An 11,259-nucleotide genomic window follows, 5' to 3' on the forward strand; every position below is an offset into this window, starting at 1 on the left:
TTCGAGAAATAAGTTAGTGAATCCTACGCGACTACCAGAGGGGAGAGTTAATCCCTAGAGTAACAGAGATCAGTATGGACTGGTAAACAAGATAAACTAAATATGAATTAGGGACTGAATAATTGGAAAGTACTCGACATCATGGGAATTTCAGATTTTGTCCCGCCAATAGTAGAATGGACAACAAAAGAAGATTCATGAGAAATTCAGATAATGGCCATCCAGGGAGACGCTTCCCTAAAGCAAGCAATGTGAGCAAAGTTAAGCTTAAGAGACTTATGTGCCAGTTAAGCTAAGTGTCACCCTCGCGAGTAAGGGAATTTGTCATCTTTGGTACAGAAGGATTGTCGCAAGGCGAGTAAGGATCATTGGTGTTGTGAAACAACGCCAAAGATGAAGAGGTAAAACATCTATAGGTAAATTCTCGTGGCTTCAACTCTTAGTACACCCCTAAAGGGGGGAATATGGAGTGATGTGACATTAAGTAAGAATTAAGTGGTTCTAGTGACCATGGAATGGTAAAGGAAGAATACGATAAATGAAAGAGGAATGAGATGACACTTATCAAAATCTTATAGATACGTTACGATTCAAGAATATTGTGCAAGCACGACGTCAAGGAGATAAAGTAAAGGTTCCTGCCCGAACTGTTATTAATAAATAAGGAGCCAGTGCGAGACGTAAGTTAAGACAAAGGAAATAACCCAAGAAAGATTACGAGGAATATTGATATGAGAATGGGCCAACGAGTAGTTACTAATTGGTCAGGAAGATCCCAGTTATGGCTAAACAGGAGGTTACAGACGAGTCATCAAATCGTGTAAGATAAACATAGTAGAACTTAACATGGAGAATTCAACCTCGAAAAATATCATTATAATACTTGAGATATATTCAAACAAGAGTCGGGGTGGTTAAAGGTACCGTATGAGTGTTACGAGGATAAAAGAAAGTGCCACTAGGAAGGCAGTCAAAATATCAGTTCAGAAGAAACTATACAAGCACAAGGGCATGAAATTAAGCAACTACGAATGATTATAGACAAGTAAGGACATCAAAAAAGTCTGTAATAAGCTCACAGCTTTACGAGAGTCAAGGGTTCTCCCTAAGTACTACAACGAAAGACTAGCTAAGGAGATAAGAAAGAAGGCTTCAACCTAAGCACAATGACCTAAAAAAGAAATGGTCGTGTAACAACAATCTCGCAACAACATTGTAAGCATTCCAAAGGAAAGTGGCACCTACCGTGGAAAATGAACGGGAAGTAAGAATTAAAAGTAATATTTGAGATCATATGAGTTGTATGAAAACTCTAGCAAGTGTGGGCACTAAGATAAGCTAAGTATGGACGCAACGAGGGGGCATAAAGACCAAGAAAAGTAATAACTTACGTTGAAAGAAAGCTAAGATGGAACGGAAGAATTATTTGGTCAATGACCTAGAGTTAGTACGTTATGGATATACTCAAGATTTTGGAGTATTATCTAGGCAACATATTTGTTGACAATCATACAGCCATAGAAGACTCCGGTATAAGTTAGAAGAAAGAATTGAGCCTAGGGCATAGACAAAGGATTGAATTGTTAGAATATTGTGTCATGGATATTCCATAATGCCCATGAAAGGCTAAGGTAACAACTGATATTATGAGCCACGGATTGGAAGATAGCTTAAGCCTACGTAAAGGTTGATCAGAAAGAAGAGGAAACTAAAGAATTACGTCACTTAAGTAAATAAGGAGTCTGATTATTAGACCTAGAAAAATTATCGAAGTTGTCCTTGAGAATATGACAGAATCACTCTTAATATCAGACGTTCAAGAGAAATAACACAACAATCATAATCTATAATAGCTTTACAAGGAAGCTAGTTAGAAGAAGTACCAGCCTCATAAGAAGTCAGTACGAAGCTCCCACTGGATTGTGTATGTACCAGAGGTGCGAGTATTATAATAGAGTTTCAAGTTATGAACGTGAATTACACCTAGGTGGAAGGGAGGTCAGGAAAGAGATAGAAGATACGATGCGAGATTTTAAGGTAAGTAAGGTAAATGTGAACAACGTATGAGATATTTAAAGGTAGAAGATCGTGAATAGTCCAGACTTCAGATAAAAGGCTATCAACACGGGGATCCAATAATCGGGAATGAGAACGACATCGTCAATGGCATGTCTTCCAACCTATGGTTTCTAAGTACTGAGAGATCTAGTTTAGAGAATAGAGAAGAGTTGGAGACGGTGTGATGTATCGCTTGACATTCCAAAATAATATAAGGAAATATATGGTGTAAGCAAGTTGAAGGAAAGTTACGAGTATTATAAATGGATATTTATAGGTCGCAAGCTAAAGTATGGTAGAGCGACAAAGTTTTAAGAAAACACGAGTAAGAATGAGGAAAGACAAGTGAAAAGGCGAAGAGAATGGATAAGTCCTCAGGATTAAGTCCATGAAAATAAGAGAGATAATGGTTTCTCTAAGTTATTGAGAGTTCAGTATAGCCTGAATGAACTCAAAGGAATCTAAGATTTATAGCATTCAGAAAAAATGGAATGCTACCCTGTTAATAGAATGAGGGGTAATTATTATAGACAAAAAAATGACGTTTGGGCCTTCAATTAAGTAATGATCTGACGGATAAAAGAAAGGGATCTCGTGAATTGGACAGGATTAAAATACCCACACAAGGTGAATCACATTGGGATGTCGTGAGATACGGTTATGAAAGTAGGGTATCGCCCCAAGTGGGTCAATCTAATCATCTCAGATGTTCCCCGATAAAACGTGAATCCTAGCTGCAATATTACATAAAAGGTTGAGTTATCAGGGGTGGATTATGAATCAAAATTGAAGTGAATCAACAATGGATGGATAAAAATTACAAAGTATGAGAGGATATTAGGTCGTCACTCTTAAGATGGACAGTAATGTGGAAGAACTAAAGGACATAAATTTATACGTATTGGATAAGTAATGAAAGTAACCTGGAATTTGGTAGCAGACCTCAGTAACGAGAAATCGAGGTAAGAGTTACGGTATAATATGACCTATATTAATGCAGTAAAGTCATACGGAAAATGGATTTATGAAAAAAAAAGTATAGCAATATTCGTAAGTTCAACAAAGTACCGAGTGAAGGACTTCAGTACACCTATAGATGCCCAAAGGGTAATCCTATTAAGCCAAGTATAAATTTACAAAGTAACACCTAGAGATTGGCTAAAGGACGGAGGAGAAATGAGAGGAGAGTCGTATAGGCACACTTACAAGGTCAGTATCATAGAGGCTGCATAATGAAAGGTAGCAGCAGTTACGAGATTAGAAGGATTCTGACTACAAGTTGTGGTGTGAGAAGGAGGCTTAAGAAAGGAATGCCCTGTACTTTGGACTTATTCACAAAACAGTCGCCTAGATGGCAAGGGAAGTTTTAAAGTATTCGGAAGATATAAGTTATGAAAATGATAAGAGCATTAGTCAACATTCGAGGACGAATGTTCCAAAGAGGGGAATGATGTTAAACCCCGCAATATTACGTCGATATCACGTTCCGCAGTATTATATTAAGATGATGTTGTGCCTTATAGTATTATATTATGGTGATGTCACACTTCACAGTATTAAGTTACGACGATGTTGCACCCTGAAGTATTTTACGTTAAAATTTCGTTTTCAGTTAACCGATGTAAGAATTGGGGATGATATCATCTTGACGTTAACGTACTTATGTTATTTATAGCAAGAAATAAATAAGTGTTATAAAGAATAAGAGGGTACAGTGATTAAAGAAAACGAGCTTCGTTGAAAGTGGTCAATTTGGAATAAAATACGGGTCGAGCGATAATACCCAATAATTATGAACTAGTACCATGCAAGGTACCATATGACCGCGATAGTATAATATATAAAGTATTTTAAAATAAATAGAATTTTAAGTAATTCGGGACAATTTTTAAATTATACGGGTAATTGGTTAGTTACCGGGTAACGGAACATTACCCAGTTAACTAATAAGCAGACAAAAATTTAATCAATGACTCATGAGGAATCGTGGCAGCCCCTCCCTTCATGATTAAGGTGACTCATTAGTCACCTTTACATGTGCCATACAAGGATTAATGACTAGTTCACAAGTCTTATTAAAATGAAGACTCTTGTAAGCTTTTTACATTGGGAAAACACTTCATTCAAGATCAAAAAGCATTGGCATTCTGCCTTGAACAGTAAAAACGTGAAAAGCAAAACTTTTACATTCTTTATGAAACCAAAAACGTGAAGGAGCTACAAACTTTTTGCCAATTCTGATTTCAACCAAAAAGCAGAATCATTTTTTTCGTTCACCAATTCAATGATAGCCAACGTTTCAATTTCAAGAGCTACCAAGTTAGCTTCTAAATTTCGAGAGTTTCAAAGCAGAGTTTCGTCTATATTTCGCAGAAGAAGATTCGTTCAAATGATTCCGGGAACAGGTATGTTAAGGCTATCCCTTCTTTCTTTTGGCATGATCCATACGATACGAACGAAACGTGCAAATGCACAAATTCCATGAGTTACTCTATTCATAGAAGTATTAGAGATATCTATGTTCTTGAAATTCCATAGGTCATAATATTTTATCATATGTTAATGGGTCTCAGAAAAATACGAAAGTTGAAAAGATGTTACTTTATGATATTGCTCAAGAGGCAAAGTGGTCTTATGACCTTCCGAATGATTTTATTGACGTACTTTTCATGCATTGCATTCATGTGCATTGACCCATGACCAGATGGCATTATATACGCGTATATATGTAAATATATGTATATGGAATGGGAAAAGGTTACGGCGTTATATACGCACCACCACCTGATCAGCTGGTATATGATGATGATGTTGCCCACAGTGGCTGTATTAAGTTTGTATTTGTTTTATTGTTCTAATTGGGCCTGTAATAATTTGTAAACAAACAATCAGGGTATTAATGAATAGGGGGGTGGGTATTATAATACTTGCATGAATGGGTAGAAAACATGCCTATAAGGTCTACGTAAACTATTTGATATTTTGTTCAACATGCCATATGTGCTATTTAGTTTCATGTGTTGAACACTAATAGAAAGCATGCCTATAAGAATCACGCATACACTTCACTTCATTTGTCTGTTTCCACGTCTGCTATTCAACACTCTTAGATAACATGCCTATAAGATACAACAATACAATACCTTTGCTCATCTAGATACCATGGCCATAGGGTCTTAACTAATTAATCAACTTTTGCTTTGTACTGCTTCACTTAGATAGCATGCATATAGCGATAAAGTGTTATAAAATCGAATCCATTTGTCAATTGTTACAAATCCTGCACATAGGATGTTAATTGACGCTGCTAATCCTCTACCTAAAGGGAGTTGCAAAATATTATTTATGTTGCACGGGGTGATCCTTTAGGCTAAAAAACTTAGGACCCCCTCTTGTTTGTGTGGATACTTAACATAGTTCAATTTGGTTTGTACCTATATAGTTATTAAGACTTGTATCGACTCTCATATGTTTTAATAAGACTCTTCGACTTCTAAATTTCTCTTTATTTATTTGATCACCTAGCCTAATTACATAATCCACATAGTTTAAAGTTTGGTTGGGACCCACAGTTGTGGACCTCAAAGAGTGCCTAACACCTTCTCTTCGAGGTAATTTGAGCCCTTACTCAATCTTTAGTGACACAGACTAGTCAAACAAAGTTATTTTCAAATAGGTGCCATAACGCACCTCAAAATTGTTAGGTGGCGACTCTTCTCTTTTAATACCTCCTTTAAAATAGTTCTCACATGTTAAAACCTAATTTTGTGAGAAAACAGGGTGCGACATTCACAGGAATTGCTCACAAAATGCCTTGCTATTTTGCTCTCAATTCTTGCTTAACTTCAGTATGTGTGCATCACCTGTAAAAAAGAATACAACTGATATTTATAGAGTTAGTAAAAGAAGGATTAAGTAGAGTTCTAATACTTTACTCTTCCTTGGAGGAAGAGTTCTAGTTATCTTCAACTTCCAACTCATTCCTTATCTTGGATAGAGTTCTCTTCAAGTAAGGAGTCATGCTCCTTATCAAATATGCAACCTTTTCGTTCGAGGATTATCAGAAAAAAAATCATTTATACTTATCTCTTTCACATGAATGCCTTTTGCTTGATTCCGTTCATCACCTGTGTACACTATCCATGAAATTGGTTCATGCATGTGTTTCTTTGTCAATCATCAAAACCAAAACTGCTCAAGTCAACAAAAGTTGTACACAGTACAAAATCCGAATTAAAGAAACTCGAAAAAAAACTCCTTTACAACCAAGGATACTGGACGTGGGCTTGCCAAAAAATATGGTGCCTCCTTTACTCTCAGCTATTTAATTGGAAAAAATAACAAACTTTATGTAGCATGAAATCTATTTAGGGACTCAGTTTAAGTCGACTAAATCAAACTAAGTGAAGTGACAATCTAAAATAGCTCACAAGTCACCCCTTTGTGTTTTCATAAAATTTCAACCGGCCCTACCCCCACAGTATTGTTATGTGTTTGCAACCCGCCTAACTTATTTTATTTATTTCACTTTGTTATTTAGTTTAAAACAGATGAGCTTAACATGTTACTATCATTCCTTCTAATTAAGTTGTTAAATCTCCAACAAAATAATGTCTTATCAAATGAAAATAAATTCATGATTAATTTTAAAAGACAAGTATTGTCTGAGCTCCAACCGTTTATCATTGAGGCATTAAATATTTCAAGGACAGTACCTCTGATGATTCCTAGACATAGAAATTGAGTAGTATAAATCATCATAACTATAGGTTCAAAAACAACACGTGAATACGAGTGGGCTCATATAATCATTCAGTATTTAAAATTTATGAGTTTGAGTTTGAGATTCCACTATTATTTTCATGGGCGGACCTACACACCAAATTTGGGTGCTTAAGCACCCATTGAATTGGACTAAAAGTACGCATAATTATATTGAAATCTTAAGAAAATGGATATAAGAAGTTAACAAGCACCCAATTAACAAAAAGCTTGATGGTGCTTTGATCAAGAAATAGGGTTGAAAGGTTAATGAAAGTGCGCAGCGGGCGTTCGAGTCTAACTTCTATAATAAGTCCTTTTTAATAGGCATTTCTTCTTCTTTTCATTAGCCACTATTCTAATACTATTTATTATTTTTCTGACTTTTGATTTTAACTTCTTCTTAAAATTATTTTTACTTTATCAAAATCACTATAGCAAAGAAATATGTTTACCCGTAAAAGTGGATAACAATAAAATTTATACGCGATTTTAAGGATACATAGTTTAATTAGATACGAGTGATTAATTACGATAGATAATTAAATAAAAGATAGAGTAAATAGCCAAACCAATAGTAAGACGAGTTCGGGCTCGGTTATGATCCAAACAATTAGCCTGCATTCGATTCAGAGCCAAACACTTATGAAAAGCTATGAACAAAACTAAGAACTTAGAATATTCTTTAGAAGCAGAGGGAACAGAAGTATATTGCCTTGGTATGCATGTTACAAAAGTGTTTAATGAGTAATTAGCTTCCCCTTTATATAGTAGGGGAGTTTTACCCTAAGTACAATTTTAAAAAAGGTAGAGATCTTTCTTTTCGCTAATCACTGATCTACCACTTATACGAGCAGAGATTCACGTCGTGATATTCCCGGGCATTGCTCGACTGCAGATGACTTTTAGGTCGAGAAACCTTCATGAAAACAGGACAGGGGTGAAGGAGAAACAAGGTACATATGCTTCGTGACCGAAGATGTCCTTCTTATAGTCCGAAAGGACTATAATTGGGAAGGTAAGGATGTAGTAGTCCCCGGGTTAGAGGATGACATTACTACCCACATGGAGGGTACTTAAGTGCTTACACTTACCCCTTAACACTAGTCCCGATGGACCTAGTTGTTTTGGATTTTGCAAGAGGTACGAAGTGTGGCTCGGGCAAATCCATCCGTCTTTATAGAGGATCGTGATCCTCCTTCATTAGTTCGTGAACAAGACCGAATCTTGTTGATTCACCATAGAACATCTTTTCCATTTATACAGTCCCTGAATTTTTCGAGGGGAACTGATAAAGCTTGCTCACCGAGTCAAGGTAAATGGAATGAATCCCATAAGTATAGTCTCTCCTTAAGCGTTAATGTTTTATTCATTTCCTTTCTTCTCATTCGCACTTGTGGTTGTGCAGTCGTTGCCCGGGTTCCAAATGTTATCCCCCGGTTCAAGGAATAGATCGAGGGTATCTGCACATAGATGACATATTCCGAGCGCGCATGGTGCAAACTTTCGAAGGGCCTATGGGAGGCTCGTTCTCATGGTAAGGTCTTTCCCTGAATGGTTTACGCCTTTTAACTTAGATCATACTGACTTTTCTTCCCTCATTTTTTTTGTAGGTATGCCTAAGACCACCGAACTTAGGCCTTTGGAAAGGGGCGGGGATATATCCTTGTCCGTTGATCCCTTCATCACAAAATAGCCCGGGGTCGCCATGGGGGAAAAGAAGAAGAAGAAGAAGAAGAAAAGGAAAGCTTCGGGCTCCCTGAGCTCTAAGGAAACGCCAAAGAAAAGATTGGCTCGTAAGCCAAAGAAGAGCTCCGGCTCCCGAACACCGGACTCACATTCGCTTCTTCGGCTTAGGGATGAGTCCAAAGAAGATGATATTTTTATGGCCCATGGGTCAACCCCTCTTGGGCAGTAGGCGATAGCCGAGGGGGAGATTCGTGAGGCCGATCTCCCTCAGACTTGGGATATTGATATGAAGATAGGGGAAGAGACCTCTTGGGACACCGGCTCCGCTTCGAAGGAAGCGTCCGGTATAATAGAAATTTCAGGGATTCCCTCCTACACTGAGTCCATGCTCGAGGAGGCCCAATCAGGAAAGGAGAGGTCCAATGAAAGGGTCCATGGTGCTGATGATCCCCTTCATTCCTTTTTTGATGGTGTGGACTCGTTCGCTTTAGAAGATTTTTTTGGGCTAGGTGACCTAGAAGTTCCGAAGAAGGACACATCCTAGGAGGCTGGTGGGCCGAGTTCAAGCCCGAAATCAATCAACTCCCTACTCTGATTGCGAACCCCAATCGCAAAAGATCGATTATTTTTACCGTTTCGAAGGATGCCCGAGTTCTGTCTGCTCCCGTGGGAGTAGCAAGCTACCTCCGATGCCTGATGACTGAGGAAGACCAGGCAAAAATGAAAGAGATGAATGTGTTGTGCCTTTTCAATGAGGCTCAGTAGGCGCTGAACCGGGTAAGGCATCATTACGCCTTTTTGATTTTTACTTAAGTTTCGATGTCCTCACATCTTTCATTATTTCTCAAGCCTCGGTACATCATCACGAGAGCTTCCTCCGATAACGGTCCAAGGTCAATTAGTTTGAGCTCGAGGTCAAGGAGTTGGCCCAAAAAAGGATATGTACAAGCTTCTCAGTGAGCAACAAGAAGGGGCCATCAAGGACCTCCAGGCCGAGCCAGATAGGGATCAGAAGGAAGCATCAGTCCTAAGTGGAAGCATGCCGACTTGGTTGAAAAGGTAAAGGTATTTGAAGTTAGAAATGAATAACTAGTCGTAGTGGCTAACAACAAAACCTCGCAGGTCCAGCAGAAGATCGACCAGATCGACCAACTCCAAAAAGATATGGACGAGATCAAAGTCATGAACGATGGGTGGAAAAACAAGATGGATATACTGACCTCGGAGAAGGAAACTACCTAGGCAAAGCTATCTTTGGTGGAGGTTCAGCTTTGGGTGGCGAAGGAGAAAGCTGATAAACAGGCCCAACTAAATGAATATCTCCAAGCACAACTGAGCTCGGTTGCCGTAGAACGGGATGCCCTTGCTAAAGAGCTCGAAGAAATGAGGTCCCAGCTTGACACAACCTATATCGATGCCGTCGAGATGGTAGCCCAATAGAAGACTGATGTTTAAGAAGCCGAGACCCGCCTGAAGATCAATGCCAAATAAATGAGGCGACTGTCTCGAAGGGAGACCCTCGAATAGATCCATGCCCTAGGCTTCGACTTGTCGGCCGAGATCGAGGAGGCTAAAAGCCTTGAGGACGAGGCGAAGAAATTTTTTGAGTTCGAAGGTGCAAAGGGCTCCGAGGGTTCTAAAGGATCTGAAAGCCCCGATGATTCTGGTGAAAAATCAAGCTCCGACAAAGATCAAGCGTGAATGCCTTAGAATGTTTTTTAGTTTTTGTGTACATATGTTTTGTTCATTTTGAGGCTGTTTTTGTTGGGCCTTTGTAAAGATATTCCGGAATATATAAAATTTTCACTTTTGCCAATTTCAACCTTTTTGGCATCTTGTCACAATTTCTATTCTTGCAAATATTTCTAATGTGTTAGCATAGAATCAAATGTAGTAATAAGTTGTTTGTTTTTTGGAGGTCCAAATAGAACCTGATCTCGATGCAATTTTTATTTGCTCGAAGCTTTGAAAACTCAAAGTGACTGGAAATTTTCTAAAAATGCTTAAGTGTTCTTAGACGATGCTTTTACTGAGGGTAACCTTTTGGCAGGTTTTGAATGTTTATTGAAGGCCTTATGTTTTGATTACGGGATTCAGACATCTCTGAGCCATTTTTTACCATGGTTGTAGCCTTTCTTGTTTAGGCACTACCTAATAGGTTTTGTGCCTCCAAGATTTGATAGCCCGAGATGCCCGAACTTATTTCGAACGATAGTCCCCGAGCGTGGGTAGCCCTTGGACTTGATATTCCCCGAATAGGGATAGCCCTTAGGGTCAGGCCCTTAGGCTCGATGCTTTAAAAGGCAAAAAATATAATAGCAAGGTGGGAATTGTTTTATTTTTGTGTGTAAAGTACATGATCGAAAGTGCGTAAAAGCTTGTAATATGGCTACGGTGGCCTACGCGGGCATGGTTCATTTAACCGTTTGGCCCTTCCAATAAATCCTAACCACCGGCCGAAGCTATTCAAGCACAAAATTCACTTCTTTCCTTGCTAAGAAGTCTAACCCGAGGGTGATGGACCCCAATATTTGAGGTCGATCTTGAGAAGGATCAGATATTGTTGATGCGACCATTGACTCCAATTTAAAAGTGGTCCTCAAATTTAAGTTAGCATAATTTAGTGTTGCCTCGTTAAAAACCTTGCTAGAAAACCCATTTGGGACAAAACTGTTCAAGAGAAATAGAGTGCAACGAATGCTTTCAGAACTTATAGTCACATTCTCCTTTGGTTGTTGCCTGTAAGTGTTA

General features: G+C 38.4%; 1 long non-coding RNA gene across 1 annotated transcript; it reads left to right on the forward strand.

The window, feature by feature from the left end:
• Positions 1-5,051: 5,051 nt before the first annotated feature.
• On the forward strand, positions 5,052-10,324 carry LOC142176007 (uncharacterized). Its single transcript, XR_012704796.1, has 2 exons — positions 5,052-9,567; positions 9,631-10,324. It is a non-coding gene; the product is annotated as an uncharacterized LOC142176007 (long non-coding RNA).
• The last annotated feature ends 935 nt before the right edge of the window (positions 10,325-11,259 follow it).

This window comes from Nicotiana tabacum, chromosome 22 (assembly GCF_000715075.1).
Source record: "Nicotiana tabacum cultivar K326 chromosome 22, ASM71507v2, whole genome shotgun sequence".
Classification (NCBI taxonomy): Eukaryota; Viridiplantae; Streptophyta; class Magnoliopsida; order Solanales; family Solanaceae; genus Nicotiana; species Nicotiana tabacum.